Source organism: Alexandromys fortis, unplaced genomic scaffold (genome assembly GCF_014885135.2).
Source record: "Alexandromys fortis isolate MF-2015 unplaced genomic scaffold, M_Fortis_MF-2015_v1.1 scaffold_199, whole genome shotgun sequence".
Lineage (NCBI taxonomy): Eukaryota > Metazoa > Chordata > Mammalia > Rodentia > Cricetidae > Alexandromys > Alexandromys fortis.
The window spans coordinates 1,189,370-1,210,187 of NW_026068074.1; the positions used below are offsets into that span (position 1 = coordinate 1,189,370).

The 20,818-nt window shown below is 48.7% G+C and overlaps 1 protein-coding gene across 2 annotated transcripts in view; it reads left to right on the plus strand.

The window, feature by feature from the left end:
- Positions 1-20,818, plus strand: part of Hs3st3b1 (heparan sulfate-glucosamine 3-sulfotransferase 3B1) — a 37,506-nt gene that overhangs the window by 8,450 nt on the left and 8,238 nt on the right. The window contains exon 1 of one of the 2 annotated variants that reach the window (XM_050121590.1): positions 3,492-3,611. The exons of the other annotated variant lie outside the window; for it this stretch is intronic. The gene's annotated coding sequence lies outside the window, so the exon portion shown is untranslated. Of the gene's footprint in view, positions 1-3,491; positions 3,612-20,818 lie in introns of those variants that run through there. 2 annotated transcript variants of the gene reach the window in all.

Here is a 20,818-nt window from a genome sequence, read left to right on the forward strand (position 1 = left end):
GGGATCTCCCTGGTACCCTCACCTCGATACATCATCTTCCGAGACCCAGTCTCCACCAAGGGGCGCATTTCTTACAGTGGATGAGCCTTGGTCAAATAAGGGCCTTGCCACCACCCTGGCTTTCCTTAGCAGTTCGGTAGCCTGTGAAGATGCTGTCAGTGTTGAGGATGGGAACCGCATACAGCAGTCCAGACTTGGTGCGACTTTGGCAAAGGGTGCAGCTGGTTAGCCCCTCTCATCCATACTGGGCACGGAACACAGCTTGTTCATCCCTCCCCATGACTCTGGCATTGGAGAGAGCTGCATGCCCAGTTCCATGTCAAGGATGCAGCCTTGTTTCTCGCAAACATTGGGAATGGGGTTTACCATTTCTTCTCACCCATTTCACTTCATTTGTATTTGAACCTCTGCAGTCGTCCTGGGACAGGCCTTACTCAGCCAGGTGCCCTAAGTCAATTCCAGTGAGAAATTTCTGTCTTGAAATGTTTAGTTCCCTAATAGATTTTTTTTTCTCCACCTGTTGGTAACTCTTAAAGTCAGTTCTTTGCCACAGATACTTTTATACCTGAGAAAGTCACATGTCTCTGATGCCAGCACCCCCCTCACACAGCCAGGGCAGGACCCAACAGTGTGGCTGAACCAAAGACAAACAGTGTGGGAGATAACTATGCCTCCAGCTCTACCACAGAGAGTGGTCGCGGTGCACATTGGCCTGTTCTCTGTTTAGTGAACTCTCTGGCTAAAGTTATTGGTATTACAGGAATGTCTAATTCTCTCTCTCTCTCTCTCTCTCTCTCTCTCTCTCTCTCTCTCTCTCATCATACATATGACATACAAAATATATATATGTTTAATTTTGCTTGACCTAGCATCTCCTTTTGAGCCAGAATTCCTGTATGTATCCTGTTTTCATTCATGTCAACCATCATCCTGTGACCTGTTTGTCTGGATGCTAATTTGGAGTATGTTGATGGAGCAAGCCTCTGAGTATTCTTGCAGTTCTTTGACCTCCTGATCATGTTCTCTGTCTGCTTTTGCCTCCCTTCCTCCATCTCTGGCCTCCCTCCATCTTTACCCTAGGAACAGGTAACCCCTTCTTACTATTTGAATCAAATCCCAAATGCAAGCCTGCCTCTTGGGCTCTTGGGATAGCTGTTCAGATACAATGTGGCCCCCTCCAAGAGGTTTGCTACAGAGTGAACAATAACGAAGGTGATTCAAGGCAGAAAGTGGCCCACTGAGGAGTGGGAGGCAGGCATGTGAGGGAGAGTTTCAAGTCAGGTCTTGCCATTGGCTTCTTTAGCAGGCCTCCCCTGGCTGTTGTTGCCCAGAGCAGGCTAATTGCAGGTTCTGCTTTCCACGAACAGCCTAGGTCTGCTTTCAAAGGCGAGTCTTGTGGTGTTTACCGAGCAGGGTGTTTGCCTGCGTTGGAAACGATGGAGCTAGTCTCCGCCCCGCTCAGCAGTGTTCCTGTGGTCTCTGTGTGTTTTGCCCTGGCCCCAAGATCATTGTTCTTCCTGGATGCAGTGCCGAGGTCTTCACTAAATAATATGAACAACACTTCAAAACACCAACAGCCTGGGGCTGGAAGCAAAACAAAACAAAAAAGCACATGTTCTGTTTTTGTGTCTGCAGCCATAGAGAATGCTGGAAAGCACCCTGAGCCCCTCTGCACCGGAAAGAGAGGAGCTCTCCGGATTGGGTGTCATTAGGACAGGAGGTGGGTGGGACATTTTAGCTGAAGAACTTGGGGTTGATTACTGCTGAGGTACACTTAGGTTTCAGGAGTGTCTGTATTTCAGCCTGCTAGGATCACCTTCTTATCTCCTGGCTCAGTGTCTTGGGTAGGCCCCTCCCACTTGGTGTCTGTCTAACACCTGCCAGGCCAGGATGCCCTCAACCCCCACCCCCTGCTCAGAGGCAGACATTTGGCAGAGGCAGTCCACAGGGCAGAGAGAGAGCAGCCAGGCACACAGCGAGATCCTGTTTGTTGGTCCTGAACTAGCTTTTTAGGCTTATCTGTTTTCTGGTCCTCTAAAGTTCCATGTCTGTTTCGGGGACATTGAATGTTCTCTCTCTCTCTCTCTCTCTCTCTCTCTCTCTCTCTCCTTGAGGTCTTGTGGGATTGGGGCAGTTACAGGGCAGGTTTACTGCCAGTTGCCAGTCATGCCTAGGTGGTCCTTCTCACCTCTGCCATTCTTTCGTGATCTTCTCTGCCAAGTTCTGAACATCTAAACTGGACCAAGTAGTAAGTAGGCACTTAGTAAGCAAGCTGTTGGTTTTCTGTCTGGGTCTTCAGGGAGCCAACAGTATTGGCTAGGGTCAGTTTAATGAGAAGCATAAGGAATAAAGAGAAACCCAGCAGGACCAAGCAAAGGGCCCTACTCTGTTGGGCCTTGAAGGGTGGATTTGAGTTTACCGGCAGATCATTAAGGAAGCTGTTAAGGTGTTAAGTGCAGAGAAAAGGCCCGAGAGTCTTGGTAGAATACTAAAAGTTGGTCGGAGCACACAGGAAGTCAGAGTTTAGGCATGGGGAGGAATCTAGAGGCAGGGAAATCCTTCATTTTACCAGTCATAGGAAGTTTTCAGGTCAGCAGATTCTCCTGTGTCAAAGATTGTCACCAGCCTTGTTTGAGCTATATGTCTGAATTCTTCCTATGGATCTCTGAGGGAAATGAAGTAACTTGATAGGTCAGGGGCAGGCTAGACAGGAAAGTTGGTAGGTATCACCCCGAGGTAGTTAGCACTAAGCCTGCTTGACCAGGCTTGCTCAGGCATCTTGGGCAGATGCTGTGTCCTTCCCAGTGCAGTCACCGCAGTGTCCATGCCCAGCTTTTGGGTACCCGAGTGCCCTAGGTTCTCCTTCGTCCTGGGCTCTGAAGCTCTGTGGGAAAGGCCCTGGTCTATTCCCATCTACTCCAGACACAGGGATGTGTAAGAACACATGGGCTCTAGTCTGCTGTGGGCATGGCTGCCAGCGTCTGCCTGTCCTTTACCCACTTCTGTGGGTTTAGAACTTGGGCATGCCTGGACAGGGCTTCTCCGCCAGCACGGTGAGCCAGGAGGCCAGTGAAGGAATGCCACATGGGCAGGGCCAACCTTCATTTCTAAGACTCAGACTTCTGAGGCCTGGTGAAGCCACATAGCCATCTTTCCCACATGGCTTAGGCCTGTCCCTGCCCTGACTTCAGAGTCACTCAGTTCAGTCTGGAACCTTCCATGAGGGCATATAAAAGTGATCGCAATTGCTGATTGGCTCTGGCTTAGAACTGCACTAAGCCAGATTCTGAGATTGGCTCAGAACACTTTTTTCTGGTGTTCTGAGGTTACAGGAGACCCCAGGCGAGGTGTAGCTCCTGGGTCGGGCTGCCCCACCCCCTGCTTCCCTTCCCACCATCTCCTCCAGGGCGTGACCACTCATTCATTTTTTAGTTATTTTGGGGATTGCATTTTCTTCCTGTTACAGCTGGAAACCCCCAAACAGGCTCCTGAGGATTCTGTGTTCTGAATTAAGAACATTTGCTGAGAGCGGCCAACTGCATATGGACATTCTCTCCTTTGAAAAACGTTGAAGCCCCCTCTTCCTACCCATGTGGACCCCAGTGGGGGAGGTGAGTTTGGGGGAATAGATAGGGAGTTCTGAGGCGCTAATGTGGAAAGGCTGAAGCAGCCAGTGGGGATCACCAGTCAGGATCAACAGTGGGGCCCAGCACCTGGCAGGCCAAGGCAGGAGGCTCGGGAGTTGACAGCCAGCCTGTGTGGAGACATTGCTAAATATAGATCAATAAAAAGCTGGCCTTTTGTTTTGCCATGTGACCTTCATACAGAATTCAATTCTTTATTTCTGTGTTTATTGCTCTTTTATTCACTGTAGCAAATATTTGAAATCAACATAGTTGTCCATCAGCAGATGGATAAGAAAATTTGGTATCTACCTATCATCTATCTATCTATCTATCTATCTATCTATCTATCTACATACTATACTACCCAGCCATAAAGAAAAATGAAGTTAGATATTTGCAGGAAAATGGATGGACTTAAAGTGAATAATATTAAGCAAGGTCACATAATCTCAGAAAGAGAAAGATGCATTTTCTCTCTCATACATAGAACCTAGTTAATTTTCTCTCTCTCTCTTTCTCTGTGTGTGTGTGTGTGTGTGTAAATAAATACCCGTGTGGGTAGCAGTATAAATGTAGAGAAGAAAAGAAGAAAGGCTAAATATGAAGGGATGCAGGAAGACTGAATGCAAGTGATGGACAGGACTCATGAAAGAGGATAGAAAGCTGATCGCTTTTCTAATTCTAACTCTCCGGGGTTTTTGGTTTTGGGTGGTGGGTAAGTAATAAAACGTATTTGGTCCTGAAAGTGTGAGGTTTAGTGTGAAACTTCACAGCTTCTATTTCGAACGCTAGTTCTAACCTTATATGGATTCATGAAGTCATATAGACGTTGGGTCTTGTTAATTATGGTGTGTGATTTGCTTAATTTGTTTTCAAGTTTTTCTTAATAATGTTTATGGAAAAAAAAGAATTTTCCACTTGATGCTTGCATGTCCGTTGTGTGTTCTGACTTGGAATTGTTGGGAATTTTCCCCAATTCTAAAATCCGTTTCTCATATCTCCATAGAATAATTTACAGAATTCTCCCTGCCACATGGGTGGTGGTGGCAAATGCCTTCAGCATTTGGGAGGCAGAAGCAGGCAAATCCCTGTGAGTTTGAGGCCAGCCTGGTCTACATAATGAGTTCCCAGACAGCTAGAGCTGTTACACAGAGAAACCTTGTCTGAAAAAACAAACAAACAAAACAAAACAAAGAACAAAAAAAGAATTCTCCCTGCCAGAGGTCTGCCTTGGGGACCAGCAAAGGGCTCGGGAAGCAGGAAAGAATGAGGGTTTTTCAGCAGGGATTTTGTTTGTTATCTGGATATCCCCTGCTTTGGGTTTTGTTCTTTATAGTTGCCATTGTTGTGTTTGAGTGTGAGGTGCCCGCCTAGGCCCACGTGTGTGAACATTTGTCCACAGCTGCTGCTGCTGCTGCTGCCACTGCCGCCTGGGAGACTGTGAACCTTTAGGAGACGGGAGCATGGCTGGAGGAAGTATTTTAGCAAGCTCTACTTCCTGTGTTGCCACCGTGTTTCCTTCCGGCCAACTTCCTGTTCCTGCCACCATGCCTTTCTTGCCATGGTGGACTGTATCCCTCTGGACCTAGAAGCCACACAAGCCCTTTCTCCCTTCAGTCACTTTTGCTCAGGGTTCTTTCTCACAGCAACAGGGCCGAGGGACTTGCAGCCTGATTTTTTTTTTTTTTTTTTTTTTTTTGTAATTTACTGAGCACCTGCCTTTTGTTTGTTTCAAGGATATTACAGACCACCTTGCTCTTGCCAAGATGTAAGGGTGGTCCTGCCTGCACCCTCCTATCACAAAAGGAGCCATCTGCTTCCAGGCCTTTCCTTCTATAGGACTGTGTCCCCTCACGAGCCCTTCCTCTCTGCAGTTGCTCCTCATCATGTATTTGGTCGCAATGACGAGTGACTGAAGGAAGGTGACTCATGCAGACTGTCCTGGGCTTCCATCTCCATGCCCCAGTATTCAACCTGGAAGCCAAAATAGCAATTCTGTTGAACAGAGTTCAGCAGGGACTGAGTGGAAAAGAGGGTGCCCAGAATAAGAGGGCATGGCTCAAGAGCCTTCATGATGAAGGAGAGGACCCTCATCCTCAAAGAGGTTCTGTTGCTTGTTGGGATGGAGCCTGCCATTAAAAGAAAGCCCTGTAATTAGAAATTCTACTTCGAAATGGGACCAGCAGCTGGAGCAGCTGTAGACTCTGCACTGCATTCCTGGATCCCAAAGAGGGGGATGCTGGAGCCAGGGTACCCACCTGGCAGTAAGTGGATGACTCTGCAGGTGAGCATCTGTACTGAGGGTGTGGTCACCACCTTCCCGTTTGCAGGGTCCGGGGATTGGTGCATATACAGCCGATCTTCACTGGCTCCGCGTTTTCAACCGCACCCTCTTGGTCCCTTCCTTCTTTCTCTCTGTTTCTTTCTTTTTTAATATTTGTTTTTATTTCATTTGCATTGGCATTTTGCTTGGATGTATATCTCAATAAGGACATCAGATCCCCTGGAACTGGAGTAACAGAGGTGAGCTGTCATGTGGATGCTGGGAGTTGAAGCTGGGTCCTTTGGAAGAGCAGTCAGTGCTCTTAACCACTGAGCCATCTCTCTAGCCCCCCTCCTTCTTTCTTTCTGATCTTAATATCCCTTCATCCTGCCCCCCATTGCCAAACTTCTTTCTGAGTACCCGACTCAGGCCCTTACACATGCTAGCCAAGTGTGTTATAGACACGAGCCATCATCCTTAGGCCTCAGTACCAAACATCCTTACGATGTCTACTCTAGCCAAGAGTGGTAGTGCACGCCTATACTCCCAGCACGTGATAGGCAGTCAGGAGGGTCTCACTCAATCCAAGGCTCTCTAGTGCAAACTCTGCGTCAAAAGACAACAGCACAAAAACTCTCTTTGCATTCTTTTGCTTAGCACAACCTGTTTACTTTCACTTTTATCTGGCCACCAAAGGAGAGGCTGGGTCCCAGACAAGATAGACACAGGGGCCCCGTCAGTGGCTGGGTTTTCCCCAGGATCGCTCTCTCAACAGACACATCCACTCCCTGGCTTATAGCTAGGCTAATTTAATTTTCAGCTCAGAGGCCGCCCCCCATTTGGTGGCAATCTCAGATAGTTAATGAGCTAGAAGGAGAGCCAGCCTATGGGACGGCGTCTCACTCCTCGCCTCAGTGGCTTAGCAGGGCTGATTTATTAGCCGTTTGTTACTGGTGTGAGTGGGCCCAGGCAGTCTGGCACAGCTTCCTGATTCTCCCCTCTTAGAAAGACCAACCGAGCTCTGGCTTCTGGCCTTAGCTTTTGGATCTCTCTCCTCCTCTCACAGCCGGGGTGGAGTAGAAGGGAGGAGGAGAACCCTGGACATAGAGAGCCTCAGACTGGCTCTTCTGCCCAGCCAGCCCGCAGTGCCTGTGAAACTCCTCCAGCTCTTTATTTGAGAAGTATCTGTCTCTCCAAGCCAAGCCAGCATTGAGCAATTCTGGCCTGAAATTCTGTCTCAACATTTGGGCAAGTGTTTGTCTTCTGTAGGACGATGACACACTTGAGAAAAGGGGGAAAGCCTGCACTGTGGAGCGGGAACTCGGGAACTGAGGCCGGCAAAGCTGCGGGCTTTTAGCTTTGTGACTGCTGGCTGTAGGGAAGGCCATTTAGCTTCCACTTCTTATATTAATCTGTCTTTCTTATGCACATGTACACACAGTCACTCTCCGCCTAATGGTGTTCTGAGCGATGGCTCATTATGCCATCTCCTCCTTTGTGTCAATATCTAAGCACACTTAATACCCGGATGGTTCAGCCCAGGACCTGCTGAGGTCACATGGGACTCCTGCCACATATAAAGCCTGTGAATAACCACCCCCTGCTGTGTGCACATACCATCCCAAATATGTCCTCTCATGGACATGCACATGTAATTCCATTTGTATATGTATAAGTGTATATGCATGCTGTTTGTTTCATCATCACATGCGGTCCTTACAAACAACATTAATTTTCAATCAAGACATTTCAGGTTTGATTGGCAGGTAGGGAGGACAGAGATCTTTAGAAAGGAGGTTGGCTATAATGGATGGGTCAGAGGATGCTGGTGATGATATTTGTACATTTTGATCTCATAGGTTGACTCCCCTGCTAACTCACTATCTTAGATTACCAGCATGTGGGGTGTGGCACTTCTTAGAGCCATTGCCTTGGGGTGGAGGTGACCCTAGAAACTCAGCATTCTCAAGTCTGAGTTTTGCTCCTTCGTTTGCCTGGTATTGGATTTGGGGACCAGGAGCCTGCCCTCCCTGAGCTGCACTGTCCCCTGGGGTCCATCCTTTGTTCACCCCATCTGCAGGGCTCCATGGTAGCGTGGCTGATGTAGGGTAAGCCTGCTTCTTCCTCGCCAGAGGCAGACTGCTGTGTTCCTGTAGCGGGGACTTCGAGCATCACACTGGGCTTTGAGATTTGACTGAATGGTGCAGACCTCATCCTTTCAAAGCTTAGTAAAATGCAGTGCCCCCAGCCTCACACAGAACACCTGAGAATGAGCTGAGCCTGTGGGCTTCAGTGCGATGGGATCCGAACACTCGGACAAATCCATCCATGTCCCCTCTGGCCTGTTAGCACCTTGAGCAGGCGATGGGCCAACGATCTCTGGTACACTGACATCAGGAGCTCTTATCCTGTGTCTGTGTGCCCCTAAAACTGAGGAGCAACTTCCCTTTATTTGCTGCAAAGAGGTCCTCTGCTTTCCTAGACTCTGTGACTCCCAAAGGCTGAGGAACTCTGGCCCAAGGCATGGAATTCAGTCGCTGTCTCGGTTTCTTTTTGTTTTTTGTCTCCTGCCCCATCCTCCCTACCCTCTTTTTATCCAGCAAAAGTCTTGCTTTGCAGCATGGTTCAGGATTTTCTCCATCCAGAAATACCCCTGCCTTCAGGTTCCAGGCTTATTCCTCCATGCCTGGCTGCATATTCTCTTCACCTGCTGTAATATTTAATGAACCTCATTTCTGTTCTTCACAGACAGGAGCTCTGGTGGCTATGCCTTCCCCTTTATTACAGATGGAGTCCTCAAACCATGAGAAAAAACAGATCTTTCCTTCCTCTTTTTTTTCTTTTGCAGGGGGAGGGGGTGAGTTTTGAGACAGAGTTTCTCTGTACAACAGTCCTAGCTGTCCTGGAACTCTCTCTGTAATCCAGGCTGGCCTCGAACTCATGGAGAACCACCTGCCTCTTCCTCCCGAGTGCTGGGATTAAAGGCATGCACCACCATGGCCCACCTTCTTTCTTAACCTGTTCTTAAAGCAGCAGTGAACTCATGACTAACCCACAGCCTTGTGGAGATAGGGTCACACTGAATGACACTAGCCAGGGAGACCGGAGCAGGGCCTCTTCACACAGTGCTTGGTCCCGGAGCAGGGCCTCTTCACACAGTGCTTGGTCCCGGGCTGTCTGTCACTTGGGCATTTTGACACCTCAGGATGACAAGTTAACTCTGTGCATTTAGCAAACCCAGGGGAGCTTTCAGTTTGATTTGTTTCCCAAACGTGCTAATGGGGCTGAGGAAAGCCAGGCTCTGATCCCTCCTTTAGGTGCTGTTTACTTATGGGCTTAGTGTGTGTTCTCAGCCCAGGGACTGAGAGTGGATTCCCAGGGGAGAGCCTGGCGACACTTAGAAGTTTGATCTGGCTTTGTCAGAGCCCAGAGAACCCGGAGGCTCAGTGGCGCCTCTCTGAGGGAGGCAATCACTGACTCAGGCCAGACACCCCCACCTCCAATATGCCCTAATGGATTTGCAGCAGCTTGATAGCCTAGAATCGGGTACAGCATTGGTCTGCTGTCCATTTCTGTCTGTGTTCACTCTTGGGCCAAGAGCCCGAATCTTCTCAGTCGATGTTCTTTCCCGAATGACTCCATCCTCAAAACTTCTGGGGAAGGGGCCCTGCTCCTTCTCAGGTGGATGAATTCAGAGCATATAGGTGCCAAACCCTCTGACAGTTTCCTTAAGACCTTCCGCCTAGCTCTTCTGGGGGCAGCTTTCGCTCTTTCAAAGTTGTTTTTGAATGAGTTGACCCATTGCCAGCACATCACCCCCCCCAGCCCCACTCCAGCACATGCCTTTGGGCTCACGCCATTTCATTTATTTTAATTTACTTTCTTGGGAAGGTCCATAAGGGGTTTGGTGTGTGTGTGAAGCAAAGCATATAGAATATGACACTCAAAGATGTCCAGTAGTGATGAAAAGAGGAATCAGGAACTGGTCGCATTTGGTGCCTCTGCAGCGACTACGGCTTTTTAGGCTTCGGGAGAAGGCAAGCTGCAGCCATGCAAGTGCAGAGTCTTGCTGTGTAACACAGCTCTGGATTTTCTCCAACTCAAAATCCTCCTGCCTCAGGTTCTACGGACATGCCACCATGCCTGGCTACACACTCTTCTTGCTTGCTGTAATATTTAATGACCCACATTCTTCACAGACGTGAGCTCTGGTGGCTATGAGTTCCCCTCTAGGATGGACGCCTGACTGAGCGAAAGAAAAGATGACTGTTCTGGTACTGAGACCGGAGGCTGGCCGCTGGCATACACACAGCTAAACCTCAAAGTTTGTCCAGCTTTTTTTGTTGTTACAGGATCAGGAAAGGAAGAGAGAGATGGCAGAAGAGAAGAGAAGGGAGGAGAGGGAAGAAGGAAGGGCCATGACTCATGTTCCAAGACAGACAGACCAAGACCACATGAAGGGTTTTATCTCACCCATTGTTAGTGAAGGAAAAAGGCGAATCTTACCGCTTTACGGGAAAAGTCAAAGGATTTGTAAGTTTCCTTGCAGTAAAGGAATATTGACAAAAATTTATGAATGGACAATGAACTTTGTCACAGAGAGGTGGGAAGGAAGAGCCATGGAGCGGGGGCCCAAGGCTTGGTCTGCATCTCCATGTTCAAGACTTTCCACCCCGCTGGGAATTCCCAAGTCACCAAAGCTTGGAATCTTAACAATGCACAACTTTCGAGTGGAGACATCTCTTAATGTTTTCTTATTATTCCTTTAATTTTTTTCAATTTCTTTCTGTACTTCTGTATTTATATATTTATTTTATACTAGTCTTTGGCAGACCCATGATACTGATAACCCCTGCCTCCACCCCTAAGATGTCATTTCATACTGCTTGTCTCCTGCATCGTGTGACTTCTCATTGGCTCCGAGGCCAAAGGCGGATTCTACCTGCCGCTTGTTTGTTTGTTTACTCTTCGTTCCTCTAACAGTCGCTCATTCTTGTCAGTGTGCAGGCAAGACACACGGCCCGGCCTTGGGACTCCCCGAGGACAGTCACAGCAGATGGACAAAAGCTACGGCGGGGCTTGTGTGCTCGTTGGGGGGGGGGTAGCAGTTACTGAAGGGACCAATGGCTGCATACAGATCATTAGGTTGTTTCTGGAGGTGGAAGGTCTCAGGGGAGCAAGGAACATCATTATGCCTTGAAGAAACAGCTCTGAGCTGGTCTGAGTGGTTGGGGAGGGAACTGCTACCGAGCTAGCTCTCTCAAAGTCTTCTAGTACTTCTTACTTGGAGAAAGGCCATGTGGCCGGAGAGCATTTGATAATCATGCTTAAAACACAAGGAAAGGCTTAGAAGGTTTTGAGATTTGTCTTTTAAAAAGACATCTGATGCAGAAACAGCAAGTAGATGTGATGGGCAGGGTGGGGGAGGGCAACCTCAGCTTGCTTCTCACCATCGACGGGGAGGAAGTAAGAGACAGTTTCTTCTCCGAACCTGGTGTTGTAGTATTCACAGGTAATCTCAGCACCTGGAAGGCTGAGGCAGGAGGATCATGAATTCTGGATCAGTGCGGGCCGCAAAACAAGTTCCCGTTATTGAGAGAGACGGGGATATGCGGTAAGAAAGAAAGGGAAAGAGGTAGACGTTCCTTTCCTGAGTCAAAAATGAGTTCCCATGGCCTAACAGTAGAAATTCAGGGTGCCTCAAATGGCATGTTCTTCCTTCAACACGGTGACATATGCTTTTATCGTCACAGAACACTGTCGTGAATCAGTGCGTTTCCGGATACACTCCTGGGGACATCAGCACAGCAGGCAGGGGTAGGAGGATTCTGCTATAGGTCTGAGATGCTATGTCATGACATTCTTACGTTGGGGGTTGTTGGCATGCGGTGGCGTGCTAAGTTAATGCATTCTAGAGGTCTTATCTTATAATCAAAAGAATAGCAGTCTAAATGTAGAAGTGAGTGATAATTGGCTACCGAGAATAAAGATAGCCCAAGATTATTTAGGTTTTTAATCTGCAACATTTCAACTTCTCCTAGTCACAAAATTCAAGCCAGTCAGTCTCCAGTCTCCGACATAAGTGTGGCATTTTCCAGGAACGTAGTTTTTCACCCTCATGGGTTTCTTTTCCCCCATCTTGAGCCATATGGGCTTGATTCATTGGGAGGCCACGTAAGCACTATTTGTGTGGAGGTTTCCTGCCTCTAAAATAGCCCTCCCAGAAGGTGCCTCACTAACTCATCCTTCGTGGAGGTCGTGCTGTTTAAATGACAGTCTGTTATCCTCTTGCTACTGTCCCAGTCTTGGTCACCTTAGCCTGCCATCGCCTGATGGATGCCTGGGCGTGCAAAACCGATGTTGAGAACAACCTGAACAGAATGGGGCATCCCTACAGCCATCATCTTCGCTGTCACTAACTACAGCCTTTTATGAGTTTGAACCAGAGGGCATAGCATATTGCCGGCCGACACTTGCTGGCTGTTTGCTCCTGCCTCTCAAGTAGCATAGATTCTCTGATCTCAGAGCACACTTCCTCTTGGCTCTTGATTGACATTCAAGCCCAGGACCCTTCTTGATGTTGATGGCCTCTTAATGTAATTGTGTCCCTTAATGTAATGGGAGTGGTGACACATAAGTGTGTAATCTTTGAGAGTTGGAGGCTGAGACCCCATGAAAATTTATCCTTCCAGGCTGCCCCCAATTCTCTTTACATGTCTGCCCCATGACCTTCTGTTCTGAGCTGGAAGCATAGCTCACTGCTTCCTTTTGGATTCCTTGACAGCTTGCAAGCGCTCGCTGGTAGTTTGCTATCTTATTTCGAAGATAGATATCTTTAAAATTCACAGTCTAGGGGCTGGAGAGATGGCTCAGCGGTCAAGATCACTGAGTGTTCTCCCAGAGGAAGGGGTTCAATTTCCAACACCCACATGGCAGCTCAAAACAGTCTGTAACTCTAGTTCCTGGGATCCCAACACCCATGGCAAAACACCAATGTACACGAAATATAAATAAGTAACTTAAAAACAAAACAATTCATAGTCCAATAAGTATAAAGCAAAATATGGGAGACCATCAGATGATGAGATGTTGTAAAATATTTTGCTTTCAGATATATAGGCTTAGGACTCGGAGATACGGAGCATCGCTTTGTTCTTCCAGAGGACTGAATCCAATTCTCAGCACCTTCACAATGGCTTATGTCTGTAACTCCAGTTGCAGGAGAGTCCAATATGCCTTCTGACCTCCAGGAGCACCAGACAGGAAAGCAGTGCGCAGGCATCTATGCAGGCAGAACACCCAGATTAATAAAATAAGACAGGTATTACAAACCAGATACATGGTCTTTTAAAAATAAGTAACCAGGCTAGTTTTTCAGTGAGCCTTGTGCAAGGCAAAGAGCTAATCTCTTGTCATCCTTAGCTCCCTCAGTAACTCTGTGGTCATACTGGATTTCCTTGTTGTGGCTACTTTTGTTCTCTTGGAGTGGGTGTGGGGGCAGGGTGAGGATGCTCGCCTTTGAACGCTGAGGAGATGCTGGAGATTTTATCTCAGGACTCACCTGTTAGGCAACACCACCTTCTAAAGAGTTTCCATAGGATACAATCAGTGATGACGTGACATAGTCAGCTCCTGTACAATATTTTAGCAATCGCTTCAGCCGGCAACAAGCTCTCCCTTTCTTCTGTCTCCCAGTGTGAAATATACCAAGCAAATTGGAGTCTGTAGTGGTCTGTTGAAAAATCCACTGGGCTTCTAGACATCATGGTTGACTGCGGCAATGGGAAAGTGAGCCCGGATAGGGCGGGGAGTCTTTTTCTCCAGCTGAAGGCCGACTGTAGGGAGCTTCCAATCATAGTAAGCTGAAAGTGGTCTCTCACCTAGGTGGAGCCTGGCTGGGGCTTCCAGTGGCTGTTAAACTAAGAGCTCCTTGGAAAGCTTCAAGCGCACAGACAAACCAACCAGGACGTAAACCAGAGAGAAGTTGTGCAAGATGAGAGACCCAGCTGGTCCTTGGTTCTCAGTCAGCAGTGTTTCCAGGTTTCACACCTCCTGAGTCGCTGTGTTGGAAAGTGCTTCTCTTGCTTTCTAGGATGTTCCTGGGTCCTTTAAAGTCATTGATAAGAGGACTGGACACTTCCCTGAACCTGCCTTCCTTGTAGACTTTTGGTTGGTAAACAGAAAGAGGCGGGTGGGAGGATTGCTTGGTGAACGCAGCGGGGGGGGGGGGGGGGGGGGGGGGGGGGGGGGGGGGGGGGGGGGGGGGGGGGGGGGATTAGCCATTATCTCCCACTTAACTTCCCAGGAGGGAGAAGGGAGCTCACTGGTGGCTTGGATTATGACTTTTCACCAGCCTCTCATGGACCTCTGTCGCCACATTCCTATCGGCTGTATTAAAAGCTGCTCCTCCTCATGTCCTGCCTCCGTTATCTTTATGGCTGTCATCCTTCCTGGGACTGAGAAAGGGAGGACATGGAGTGGAAGGGGCTCCAGGAAATCAGGACTCTTTCAAATGTTTGTTTTTAAATCGGTCTTTGAACTGAAGTACTGAACCCGTGCAGTGTCTATGTCTCCAGCTGTCCACCCCCCCCCCAGTCCCCCTGAGAGCTAGGTGCCATCAGAGGGAATGAGAGTAGCCTAACCCCACCCACCTGGAGAGAATTCTGTTGCTGTCAGAGCTCATCCGCCTACAAACTATGTTGGATATTAGAAGGAAGAAGGAAGGAAGGAAGGAAGGAAGGAAGGAAGGAAGGAAGGAAGGAAGGAAGGCAGGCAAGCAAATGGAGGGATAGATGTTTCTATTTCACAAACCTGGACCACGACCTCTTTTCTTGCTACTACAACAAGACAGCTTACAGGGCTGGAGAGATGGCTCAGAGGTTAAGAGCACTGGCTGCTCTTCCAGAGGTCCTGAGTTCAATTCCCAGCAACCACATGGTGGCTCACAGCNAAACCTGGACCACGACCTCTTTTCTTGCTACTACAACAAGACAGCTTACAGGGCTGGAGAGATGGCTCTGGGCTGGAGAGATGGCTCAGAGGTTAAGAGCACTGGCTGCTCTTCCAGAGGTCCTGAGTTCAATTCCCAGCAACCACATGGTGGCTCACAGCCATCGGTACTGAAATCTGGCGCCCTCCTCTGGCATGCGGGCATACATGGAGGCAGAATGTTGTATACATAATAAAAATAAATAAATCTTTAAAAAAAAAAAAAGACAGCTTACAAGTGGGTGCCTAGATCTGAGGTTATCTGACACTGACCTTCCCCAGTCACCTCTCCTGTCACCTCTCTGATTCCTCTCCCACCCCAGGAGCACCATCATCAGCCATCGAATGTTGATGGTTTCTGCTTATAATCTACTAGCTTATGCCAACATAGTGCTGGCAGTAGGGGAAGACAGATGGGAAGGCCATTGTCAGGGTTACTTACACAACTTGTAAGCTGATCCCCGAATTAAAGAACAAGTTCTTGTACTATGATTATTGCTATTGTCTGCGTGTAGGTGTCTGCATGTTCCTGCTTGTACGTGTGGGTGCGGAAGGACAACCTTTGGGAGTTGGTTCTCTCCTTCTGCGTTCCGTTCCAAGAGCTGAACTTAGGTCATGGAGCTGGGGGCAGTCACCTCCTGAGCCATCTCACTGGCCCAGATCCATTCATGTGTCTACACTGGGAAAGGTCCCAGCCTGGTGCACAGGCAGGCCAGGACCAGAAGTTCAGGGTTTCTTAGGCTAGTGGGCCACTGTGTAGAGAAGCTGGCTCTCTGTCCCGCCCTGTGTATGTGGGGTCAGGTGGGGTGGGACCTTGCTCAGCAATTTCCATTGGCTCTTTGTTGACCAGGGATGCCCAAGGGGTCTGCAAACACACACACAGGCACGCACGCACGCACGCGCACGCGCGCACACACACCACAGAAAACTGCCTAAGCTTGGATCCTAGTAGGATGGTGAAGTCACAGGACTAGGTCTGCACCCACCCTGGGTATTTATGACCCTAGGAACCAATCACTGTGTGGTGAAATTCTGCACATAGGATCTTGGGCCATTCTCTTCTCTCTTCTGGGTCTCTCTCTCTCTTTTTTCTTTTTCTTTCTGTAGTCTGGTGTCCAGAAGAATCTTCTGTCTTTTTTCCTAATGATTTTAAGCGCCCCCCCCCCCCCCCGGAAACAGGACACAGATCCCTCAGCTTTTGCAAGATTTGCCCCTCTTCAGGCCTCAGTGAGACCCAGTAAACAGAAACAGAAGCCTGGGGATCTGGAACACAAAAGCCCATTAGCTTTTCACTCCCCTTCCAAGGCTCAGCCCCTTCCCGGAACAGGAACCACCCCCTTTGTGAGCTGGGCCTAAGACCCAGGCAAAGGCCTCAAGGAAAGGGGGCTCCAGCTGCCTGGCAGTGAGATGCTCATTCGCACCCCCACCCCCCACCCTCAGCATTGAGAAGCTTTTCTTTCTGAGCAGCATTGAAACTCCAGGACAATGGAGGCCAAATCCTTGGGCAAGGGTTGGGGCCGGGGCTGGGGAGCTATCCTTTGTTATTTCCTTTCTTTCCAATCCATTACCTTAAAAAAAAAAAATGAAAGCGCGAAAGGACCCGTGAACTTTTAAAGAATCATGACATCACTTCCGCAAGACCTGAAATCTAGACTATTTACAGTTTCATTTGAAATTATTTTAAACTCTCCCAAAGGAGTGCTTTGATATGCAAACGTCTCCCCCAATGGGAGACAGTTACTTATGGAGATGTGGCCCTTTGAAGGGGCTCAGCTGTGGTGGGCTGCAGACCTCAGCGGAAGTGAGAGGGCCCAGATGAAGGTCCCCACTGACAACTGATAGCCTGGTCCTCCTCCACCAAATGGAGCCCCCTGGGAAGAAAGAGGAGTGTGCCATAAAGAAAGGATCCCCCCTTCAGCTTCTACTTCTCATTGGCTGTCTGTCCGGGCACTGCCAGACTCACTTTGCTAGAAGAGTTCCTTCTCCAGCCCTGGCTGGGACTGTCTTCCTGTAGAACAAGGGAGGGAGACAAGGGAGGAAGGACAGACTTCTCCTGAGTGTGACTTCTCACACCACCAGGTACAAACACAGCGGAGAATCTGGAGCAGCCTTCTTCAGGTGGGGGACAGGCGTTCAGAGAGGAGTGTTTTCTCACAGGCCTGCCACTGATCTTGTGACGGGTCAGATGACCTTGGTGCATCTTAGAATTTCTTTTGGAAAGCGCTGGAGCACGCCTGCCTGGAGCTGCTGTTGCCCTCTGCGCAAACCCTTCTATTCCCTTGGGAGTTGCTGGAGCTTTTAGGGGGTTACCCTTGTAGCAGTTGAGTTACAGGGGGTGTGCCCCTGAGCAGGATATTGGCCTTCCCCCACCCTCTCCTCACACTGAACCTGGGGTGCAATCCTCCACAGCCCTGAAGTTCTGCCTTGCTATAGGCCTAAAGGCAACAGGGCCCATGAGATGAAATCTCCAAAACAATGAACCAAGCCTTTCTCCCTGGTAGTGGTTGCTCTCTGGTAATTCATTGCAGCTATGGAAAGCTGGTTAAGAATTCCTGTCCCGGCTGCTTTAGTGTCCTAGCAGGTTTTCCTGCCCTGAAACACCTCCCACCTAGTCAGCCCTCCATCCCTAGACCCTAGGACTGCTAAACCAGTGTTCACGATTTGCCAAATACTCAAAAAAAAAAAAAGGATTCTTGGTTTCCTTACCCACATTTAAAGGCAGCTTCCTCATTGCTGGAATCTCCCGGAGAACTGTTTTTTTTTTCTTTGGAAAGGGGTGTGGGACACAGTCTTCCTAGAAACTTTGGTTCTTCTGTTCCGCATCTATGAACTGTCACAGGCCTAGACATGGTCTTCTTGGAAATGCTAAACAGGCGGGTCATCGGTTTCCTGGCATGGGCCTTGAGTTTTTGGTCAGAACTGTGGAACTGAATGGGCAGAGCCCATTGCATCTTCTGCTGGCTGATTGACAAGTGCGGAGCCCAAGGCCTGTGGATTTGGGGATATAGCACCAAGAGGCCGTACCAAGGAGAGGCAGAGAGCCCCACAGAATAACCTTACTTTAATACTTCAGAAACTACACCTATTTTATAAAACTACACGTGTTTAGTGACCATTTTCTCATTTTACTTGTATTTTACCAGTATCGGGGACTTGGTAGTCTTTGGTCCTGTATTGGGGGACATGCCAAGCCATGGTGGGTAAGTGCTAGCAACACAGGAAGCTCCAGGATGGTGGGTCTGTCAACATTCTTAGTACTGGACATGAATGGAATTTTTTTCTATAATTTTAAAAAGTAAAACTTTTAAAAGAAGGAAAAAGTCTCCATGGGCATTCATAAAACATGGAGTATTCCCGTAACTGAGCAAGGATGTGATTGCATAGCCCCTGCCTGCTCAGCTCTCCTCAGTTGACTGAAGACCAGACCTGACCCACACCAGCATCGTCTCTGAAGGCCATTAACTCACATCAACTGTTTTGTGTGACTGTCCAGCATCTGTCAGGCTACAGCAAAGGCGTTACGCCCATTTTAATAATCTTCCTTTTTGCCGTGTCATTTCCCCATTCAAGCAGGAAATTCCACTGCTGGATGGTCAGACGGGGGTGGGGGGTATTGCTAGAGGAAAGAAAAAAAAAGGACAAAGGAAGAAAATTGGGGCAGCGTTTGAAGCTCAGAAACATCAAAATCGGTGCTTTGTAGAACTTCTCTGATCCATTCTCATTTCTTACTCCCTCGGGCTTTGTTTTTTTTAACAACTTGCTTCCAGCTAGTCCTACTAGAGCCTAGGCTGGTGCTCATGTACCCTGAATCTCTTCTGGGAAAACCAACCAGCAATCACGGATTCCTCTTCTGCACCGAGTTCTCCAGTCTGCAGATAATAGCATGGAGCAGTTGATACCTCACCCTAAGCTGGGACTCTAGTTGTCCACTTTATCCTCCCTGTGTGAATATTAGAATGGATGACCAAGCCCGTCCATGCAGGCCTGTAGGTCCAGTGGCTTCAGAAGCTGAGGCAGGAGGATCACAAGTTCAAGACCAGTCCAGGCACCTTAATGACACCCTGCATCAAAATAAAGAGGGTTTAGATTACAGTTCAGTGATGGAGCATTTTCTTAGCACAGGCCTGACCCTGGGTTCAATGTCTAACATCATCACCAAAAGGGGCAGTGAAGACGGCTTACTAGCCTTTTCTTCCCTCCTTCCCACTCTTTCCTTTTTTTGCTCGGCAGCTATAACTGGCCTCTCACTGGAAGCAGACCTCCTGCCTCATCGTCCCAAGCTCAGGGATTCCAGGCATGCGCTACCATGCCCATGCCCAGCTCTAGTGGCCAATTTTTACATTCATTTGAATTCTATGGGACTTGAAGAAATAGGGGTTTGCACTACCAGCGTTGAGAAAAAGCACGAACGGGGTGAGGGAGAGTTGATTTTTTTCTTCGGTTTGTCACCGTGTGCTCTGACTTTTGGCAAGGAAAACAGATGACCCTCTTGGATTTTCTGTGTCCCGTGAGTAAGGGTGCTGCTCTCCCTGGCTGCAGTTTTGGTGTGCCCCACTGTGGATTTTTGCTCATGATCAGATCTGTGTGTGGAGAGAGAAAGAGCAATCCATGACAGAAACAGAACCTTTGCTTCCATTTGCAGGAAGCCTGCCCACATTTGTATGTTCTTGTCTGCAATTTGGAGCCCAGCAGGACGCACAGCCTTACTCCTATAAAGTATAATGACAGCTGAGAGAATGGGACCCTCTTCCCACCTGACCTCTGGGACTTGGACCCAAATAGTCTTAGATTCACCAAACAACTTGTATTTCTGCTCACAGTATTGTACCTGGCGCACGCTTTTAAAAAGATTCATTTCACTTTGTGTATGTGTGCATAAATATGCATGCGTATGTGTGTGCATGCTGTGTGTGTGTGTGTGTGTGTGTGTGTGTATACTAGTGTCCTCAGGGACCAGAAGAATGAATTGGAATTGGATCCCCTAGAGCTGGAGTTACAGGCAGTTGTGGGCTGTCTTCTGATGTTGGTGCTGGGACTCGAACTCAGACCCTTCCCAAGACATCACACACTCTTGACTACAGAGCTATCTCTCCAGTCCCCTCTTCCCACTTTTTTGTGTGTTTGTTGAGACAGATTCAGATGACACAAACCCAGACTGGCCTGGGATTCACTGCCAGCCTGTCAGTCCAGAGTACTGGGATTTTCAGTGTATACCTCTGTCTTTTCTTGACAGTAGCCAATGGTGCGGGGGTGGGGGGACCAAAGTGCACGAGAGTCCAAGGTCACAGATGCCGCATCCTGTCAGCACAGACAAATCGCTGGAGAGAGTCTTGTGCTGGAGCGCTGCCCAGCCAGGGCCTGGTTCATGCAGTCTGTGTGGGTGGAGCACAGGCATTTAGTATTGTTAAACCACCCTCAGGAGTTCTGATGTGCACCTAGAGGAGAACCTGGCCAGCAATGAGACACACATGACTTCCTTGTAGATATTCCCACACAGTGTCAGCCCACGCCCCGCCTAGCCTGCAGTGTACGGCTCTCAGATCCAGCTCTTTAAGGCTCTGGGTTTCCCCAGGAGTTCCTGAGCATCTATCTCTAGGCTTTAAGATAAGGAGACAAGCTTGCCTCGCTCTGCAGGTTTCACTGGAGGAGTGGATTCTTTCTGCTCTGTCACTCTGTTTTTGTGTTAGGCACACAAGCCAAGGCAGTGTCTCCCAGGCCGTCCTAATGGGCTTTTGTACATAATCGCTATGGGTAGTGTCTCTCTCTTAGTCTTGGACTGAGAGATCTGCACTCTCAGCTTCACCAGTGTGGATTCCTGGCGTGGACCAGGTTTTTTTGCTTTCAGAAAGGTGTATTTTCCCACCCAGGTGGCAAAGAGGAGAGGAGGGGCTGAGCCAGGGGTGCTGGAGGGCAGGGGCTGTTTGGACCCATGGGTGATTTT